The sequence below is a fragment of the Atractosteus spatula genome, chromosome 20 (genome assembly GCF_055471065.1).
Source record: "Atractosteus spatula isolate fAtrSpa1 chromosome 20, fAtrSpa1.hap1, whole genome shotgun sequence".
Lineage (NCBI taxonomy): Eukaryota > Metazoa > Chordata > Actinopteri > Semionotiformes > Lepisosteidae > Atractosteus > Atractosteus spatula.
In genome coordinates this window covers 345,407-353,598 of record NC_142725.1, presented here as the reverse complement: position 1 = coordinate 353,598, position 8,192 = coordinate 345,407, and the positions used below count along the sequence as shown (strand labels likewise).

Below are 8,192 nucleotides of genomic sequence, written 5' to 3'. Positions count from 1 at the left end.
TCTTAATTGGAAAAAGATTGTCCCTCAGCAGTTTTCTGGCGACAGCTCAAATGCTGTACATGAGACATTAAGCTTTATTAGCTCCACCTGGTGGCTTTACAAGGTCTTACAAGGTGCTTCTAAATACTATTATCATGATCTAATTTGCATACGGTATGATGCGGTATATTGCGCCATGCCCACCGCATTTTACCATGTTTTGAATGGCTGCATCTGTATATACATGGTGTTAAACCCACCCGTCATATCGATGGGATATGGTGATTTTACACTTCCTACACCTGATGTGAAAACCAGCACCCTCGCCAGACGGTCATGCGTGTGCATAACAAGCTGGTTATCCCCCAACAACTCTTACAGACCTGCTAATGGGGTTGTATTTAAAACCTACACTAGTTAGCTTGGTTTTGGCCACAGCGTGCTTCATTTAAAGTATGAGCCGATTGATGCTGCTGTAGTACCCTCTGGGAACATTACAGGTCCATATAGCCTCAGTTTCATCGTTGATGAGCAGAAAATCTTCATCTTGGTCCAACGTGTTTAGTGTGTGTGGATAGTGTAGTTCTACCAGGCCCACTTCCCAGCTCTCATCCAGGTCAATCGTCTTTGCTAAATACTCCGTGAAGCTGGTGTTCTTTGGAGACATCTTTGAGGATGAATCACTGGCCAGTGTAACATAAAATCCTTTGGGGTTAATTTTTTTCAGCAGCTCTATATATCTTTCATCTCGGAAGCCTTTACCCAACTATTGAATTTATCGTTCCAGCCGCGCCACTTTACCAAAAGCTGTTTGTTTTTACCATGCCCCCGGATGCTAGAATCTTTTGTATGTAGTAGACCCTCTCGGCATTGGGATTTATCTTCTGTAGCTCTTCGGCATAAAAGGAGCCCTTAATGTTATCACCAGCATAGTCCTGCAGTTTGTAATAAGGTCTCAGAGCCGGGGTCTGCTCTTTGACAATGAAAATTTCATCTGTGAAGGTCTGTTCATAACTCTTCTCAAACACTCCCTTTATTTTGGACACCCAAATTAAATGAAAACTTTTAAGCTTTTCTCGCAGTGATCACCATAGACTGTTCTTCACAACTTAAGGGAGTTGTCTGGTGTGACAGAAGCTGGAGATTGCTTAAGTTGTGTGGTAACTGTGGTTATAAGAGTAAACAAGATCAGTCAAGACATCGATATATCGGAAGGTATTTTTGTGGGTCAAGTACCTCCACATTTGTGTTTTAATAGTCCTGTTAAACCTCTCTAGCACACTAGCCTTCACATCGCTGGCTGTAATGAAATGTTCAATATTCTCACATATGAGAATATTTTGGAAGGTCCTGTTATTTTCCCTTGTCTGTTTGTAGCTTTTTAGGAGAGCCAACCCTCTTCGAGTATATTTCGGAAAGCCCCTGTCACAGCCCCTCCAGACTTGGTTTTCAGTGGTACAACCCAGGCGTATTTAGAAAACGTCTATACGTGCTAAGATGTAACAGAAACCATAATTGAACTTGCTGTACTCTCTCATGTCCATCAAGCCGGCCTGCCACTGCCAGTCCATATCAGGCACCAGCGTCCTGTTTCTCTTAAAGCTCACGCGAGCCGGCTTGTGCAGTGTATAAGCAAGCTGATCGGATAGCCATTCAGACACCCGTCCACGGCTTTCGCTCACACTCCGGGAATTCGCAGCCCTAACCAGACTCCCCACGCTGCCATAACTCCCCGATTTTTTAGGGGTATAATGGAGCAAGCTCAAACCTGCTGCAGTCATGATCGCCTACCCCTTGACGCTAATACGCACTTTTATACATATATTTATAAACGATGGGGACCATGGTGGTGGACATTTGGACCCAGTGGCACTGGACCACTCGGGAAGGTGGGGGCAGGACATCACAACTCATAATGACACACCATTAGCTCAGAAGGGTGCGAGGCGTCTGACACATAATGGTCTCCCATTGGCTAAAAAAGGTGGAGTGGCACCTGTCAAAAAGTTTGACAAAAGATGTCGCTTCCCACTACTGTGGAATTTGAACCCATGCGTGCAGAGAACAGCAGTATAGCAGTGCATTGCCTCAAACACTCTGCCACCTCATCAAAGATGTCAACATGTCCGATCATGAAAGTTAAGACTTTTTGTCTGTCATTAAAAGTATTAAAATATTTTCTAAAGATCTCAGGAAATATTGCCAGGACCTTCATTTAGCACTCAGTACCGATAACACTGCTGATTGATGGGAGTATTTCAGGCTGTATTTCTGTTACTAAAAATAAGCTTTAATGAAATTCTTCAAAACCTAAAGCAATAAGAAGAAGACAGATACTAAGCATTACAGCAATGGAATGCCATGAGATGACTGATTGTGATTTCTATGGCAACCCATGTTTGCCTGGCAACTGTTAGCTTTGCACAGTGGCCTATGAGGTGTAGCCGAGACGTGATTATTGCTAGTTGAAAACTTTTCCCAATACACTGCTTCCACCGATTTAAAGGTGGATGTCAGAGGTTGCACAAACGAGTTTATTTGAGCTGAAAATGACGTTTTGACAAATTCTCAACACTGGTGCTAAGATCTGACTTAGTATGCACTTCTGGCCACAACAGTTACAGGGGGATGCCAGATGTTGCACAAATGCATTTATTTGATCTGAAAATGATGTTTTGACAAATTCTCAACACTGGTGCTAAGGTCTGACTCAGTATGTACTTCTGGCCTCACCATTTACAGGACGGTGCCAAAGGTTGCACAAAATTGTTTATTTGAGCTGAAAACGACGTTTTGACAAATTCTCAAAACTGCTGCTGAGATTTGACTCAGAATGCACCTCTGTCCACAGCAGTTACATGGGGATGCCAAAGCTTGCACAAACACATTTTCTGAACTAAAATTGACGTTTTGACAAATTCTGAACACCATTGCTAATATCTGACTCAGTATGCACTTCTGGTCACAGTAGTGACAGGGTGATGCCAAAGGTTGCACAAACGTGTTTATTTGAGCTGAAAACGACGTTTTGACAAATTTGCAACACTGCTGCTAAGATCTGACTTAGCCTCACCTATGCCCACTTTTCCAGAAAAACATGCCTCAAAAGTACCATCTCACTTCATTTTATATCACCAAAACCACAAAACCTTTACAGAAAACTTTTTATTAATTAAATTGTTTTTCACAAAACCACTTTTAGAAATTGCATTAGAACGTCCATAAGGCCACACGTGTGCTATCCTCAGTGTGGTCGCGCACGTCCGCGGTGTAAATCAATATCTACTATTGATTCCTTCGTAATTTTAATCGTTTTTTACCAACAAAACCACAAAACCATGTTATCAATCGAAAAACGACAACTGGAGCTTTAAAAAAAACGTGTTGTTTTTTAAAAACACTCAGTACCGATAACACTGCTGATTGATGGGAGTATTTCAGGCTGTATTTCTGTTACTAAAAATGTTGGGTACAATCAGTGTTGGGTATTTACTTTGCTTTGAGATGCCACTTTTTAAGGTGATATATAAAATCAAGGCTTTAACTTGCTTTAACTACGCAAGTCTGAGTTCTTGTGTCTGTCCTATCCGAACCCGAAAGTATTACAATATGTATCTTTATACCAGGTGGTGTACAGCTTTTTAGTATAGATTACACTTTTCTAAAATGTATTTAAAAAATAAAAACGATTACAATCTAATCTTTCCACGTTTGATCCCAAGATCCCAAGAAAAATAAATCTAAACGGGGAGAAAGCTATGATGAAAGTTTATTAAGATACTTAGAAGACAAAGATATCAATTTATGTTGCATTTGTCTGATTGTGAATCAAAAAACACATATATTTAAACCCGCTTTTGCGATTTAAATCAAAACGCGATTTAAATCAATATAAATGTTTATATTGTAACACCTAGGTGACTATTCATTGTTATTAAAATTACTTAAATTCGATCACGTTGTGATATTTAGAAATATACATTTGTTTGGTGCGAGTGAAGTTTTATTTAATCTCTGAGCCATACTGATTCTTATGGAAGCCAGTTTCTGCCAGGGAGTAAAAAAAAAAACACACTATGGTATTCTCTCCGATACAGTGCAGTTAAAAACATATCTCTGATGCTGTTCCTAAATGAATATCGTTTATGACCAGCAGACACTTTATGCTCCTTTTTTTTTTTCCAGTGGATTGAACAGGGAGACGCATTTCATGATGTACTTTTCACTGATGAAACAACAGTGGCTCTGGAACAGTTTTCAACCATGTCATTTTATAAAAAGGGGAGATATGTACGCGTTACTGAAGCTAAAAGTTTAGCCTTTGTCACTAATGTAACCACTAAATAAAGACATATAGAAATCCCTACGTTACAGACTGTATATGGCTGGTATTGGTAGTTCAAAGAAAAAATACACACCAGTATTCCACTTTCTCCCTAAACATTTTAAGCATCAGAGTCTTACATGTGGTTATTTCGGAAACGTTTGTACGTGCTCCTTCTGACCATGTTACTGTTTACTGTTACTGACCATATTAAGTTTAAGTGCCTGTGGGCACATTTCCTGTCCGTGGGGGGTGGACCGTCTTTCATTAGAAGGTTAGTCTGTTCTACTCTGAGAATGTAGAGGGGGTGGAAAGTAATTCCGTGTTGCATTAACTAACCTCTTCAGTTTATTCTGCCATACAGTACATGAATATAATTATATCGTTATTAATTTGTTTAGATACGCAATTCCATATTATATTCCCTGTTAATCAAATTCTAAAAGTATGCATTTGTTAGATAACAAGCGAATTCACAGAAAAGGTTAAAAGACTATCACTTTTCACAAAGTATATAATCCTAATATAAGTCTAAATCCTAATACAAGTCTAAACAGTATCAGCTTTATTTACGGGTTGCAATTTAAAAAAAGTCAAAAACCGCACTCAAAATGCAATTTAGAGCTTTCTGGCAAGAGGACACACCCAAATTAATAATGTAACATGCCACTGTTTCTGCATGAACAAGGTTATACTTGTTCCCCGGCGGAACACATTCCATAAGAATCAGCGCTTTTATATATCGCCTTTAAAGGTGGCTTCTCAAAACACTTTACAGGATAAAAACAACAATAACAGCAACAACAACAATATTGTATTTCATTGCACTTTGACACATCGTCCTTAAATCAATTGTTGACTTTTCTCTCTTTACTACTGTACTTGTTTGGATTGACTGAGCTCCGCTCTGTACTACACAATGATCCCCCCAGAGTCTCTGCCCCGGGTGATTTGGTTTTTTTTGACGGAGGGTAAAAAACTCTCTCTCTCGCTTGCCCTCCCCCCCCCCCGTGTATTGTCTGTTTTTTTTGTGCTGTCCTTTGACAAAACAAGGCTCGCCAGATAATGTGAATCGAAACCTGTTTTTCTAGCTTTTAAAGTCGTGTGATGTGTAAGCGGGAACACATCATTATATCTTACATATGAAAAATACATAATATAGCTCCCAAACAAACGCAAACGTGTTTTTAATAAGATGCTTTTATTCACTCATAATCCGACAATTTCAGGAAGACTAAGGAAGGACTAAGGGAATTGTCATCTGTTGTTGAAGCTCTGTGAGCTCGGTGACTTTGAGACCACTTGTTATCCCAGGTTGTTTGAATCGCCACAATTCAAATAGAGAAAAAAGAGCTGACTGACAAGATTTAAGATGTGGCTGTCAATGTTGGATTAAAAAAAAACACATTGCCCGACGTTTGTTGCATTGCTTGAAAAATAACTTTATTTCGAGAGACTGGATAAGTAACTCAAGTGTTTTTTTTAACTTCCTGAAAAACAACTAATAATTTAACTATATGTGCAAACGTTTTATGATATGTCGCTGTTGTGAATGTCTGTGGATATGTGCTGGCTGGACAGGAGGCTCTACTGTACACAGAGAGGGGCAGGAGGGGGGGACAAGCCGATACATACTCTTAGAGTTTGATTAATAGGGAATATAATATAAAAATATAGTACTAAAAATAAGATACACTCTACAGACATTCACAACAGTGACTGTCAGAAGATAGGACACAGCGGCTCAGACACCCGCTGAATGGAAAGGGGCACTTTAATGTTCTGTATGGCTAATACTAAAGCCAATACTTTAATATTCTTTTCTGTATGTTTAACAATAGTGGGTACTGGCCTAATTCGGCCCTGCTCCCGTTGTTAGGTGTTAATGTGTTGTTGTTAACTGTGAATTTGTACCTGTTTCCCTGAGGTCTGGCCTTTTTTCTGGAAAACCATAACTCTGGTCTTGTCCAGATTGACTGTCAGCGCCCAGGTCTGACAGTGCTGCTCCAGCAGTGCCAGGTTCTGCCACAGCCTCTGTTCTGTGGGCGACAGCAGGACCAGGTCGTCTGCAAAGAGCAGGAACTTGATTTCTGTAATTAATGCAGAACAGTAAATCAAGGGACAAAACAATTATTGCGCCCGGCTCCTCAATGGGGTTTGACGTGCTAATGCGTTGGTTTAACAGTCCAGGTGCATTTTTGCAATTTACGTTGCAACAGACAATGTACAGCGTGTACTATTCTTGTGTTGTGGTACATGAATATAATTATATCGTTATTAATTTCTTTAGATACGCGATTCCATATTATATTCCCTTTTAATCAAATTCTAAAAGTATACTTGTTGACTCTGGTATCACGTTAGTTAAAGACTTTGATGCTTAAAATGTTTAGGGAGAAATGGAATACTGGTGTGTATGTTTTCTTTAAAGTACCGAGACCAGCCATATAGTGTATGTTTAAGTTCCAAAATTAATATTGTTTATGGCCTTCACACGCGTTACAGTATGCTCCTATTCTTTTTATGCTCAGGTACTAAGATTTCCCTTCAGTGGTAAAATTCCATATAAATATTCAATACTTAAACGGGCACAGTTAAGACATTAAATATACATATACATACTGTATACAGTACAGTTTGCATACGGTAATATGTTTATGTTCCTAAATCAATCTCTTTTATGAGCATGTGAAAGGCATGGTGAATCACTGTACTTTGCATGATTGGAAACAAATGCGTGATTGCGAAATGCTGTGGTGTTACTTTTACAAAGACGGTCAATGAAAAAAAGAATGTGGACCAGGGCAATACTTTGAGTTTACAGCTTGTCCAAGGTCATTCATTATTAATACTATTAGTAATATCTTCGTTAAAGACTTTGATGGCGACAGCTCAAAAATGAGAAATTGAGCTTTATTAGCTCCACCTTGCGGAAATTCCAGATACTATTTTTTTAATTGCGGTATTATAGGAGAATTTACGGTAACTCGCGGTAGACCGCGCAAAGCGCACCGCAAAATAATGCGGTATCGCCCGCGCATTTTGAATGGCTGCATCTGTATATCCACAGTAGCCCAGACTACCTTATCTCCAGACCTGGAGGCTATTGAACATTATTGACTGTAGTAAATGTTTGAAGAAGGACCGCCAGAAATAAGGCGATCTGATTGGTAAAAAGCGCCGTCATTCATTGTATTTTCAGCCATTCAGAGCCCTTAGGGGGTAAGACTTCCTCTAGAAGCTTCAGGCTGTATTCCACCTGCCTTTTAGCTGTCAATCATTGACTCAGAAGGGGTAATCAATCAGTTTTTTATCAGTTTCTTATCAGTGCTCCTTTTTTTCACACCAGAAGGCAACTCTGAGTTTTTTTTCATTGCATAACAGCAGATAAAGGCTCTCTAGCAGTGTCTAAAGGTTTTTATAGCAATTGCTATGGTTTTTATTCTTATTATTTTCAATATTTTTATGATTTTTTTATTATAGGTGTGAAATTTCATTCCAGGTCCAGTCTTCACAAAACATGATTTAGAATTTTTTCTAATTGATCAATTTGTCCCAGATTTTTATCCAAGCTAGTAATCACCTAGAACAAGGTTTTCAAATTCCCAGGCCTTTGACATGCATATAGTTGAAAAATCTGAGCTCTGAAGACCAAAAAAACATTTTCGCCTGCTTTTTGGGTTTTTTTTTTTTGCATATGTTTGTCTGCTGAGTAGACACATTAAGAAATTTGACTGTTCACACAAAAGCCAAGGGGGTTAGCTTCAGTTTAAGACCTGAATCAGGCTCCTGCTATGCTCTGCTGCAGATATATAACAAATTGTTTAAGGGGAGGAAATTCCAGGCGGTCATTGGCTAAATGTGTCACTGGGAGTAAGACGTTAAGCAC

At 39.2% G+C, this 8,192-nt stretch overlaps 1 pseudogene; it reads left to right on the top strand.

Annotated features, from left to right (window-relative positions):
• The first annotated feature begins 2,394 nt into the window (after nt 1–2,394).
• Nucleotides 2,395–2,520, top strand: LOC148817383 (U4 spliceosomal RNA; annotated as a pseudogene).
• Nucleotides 2,521–8,192: the final 5,672 nt, after the last annotated feature.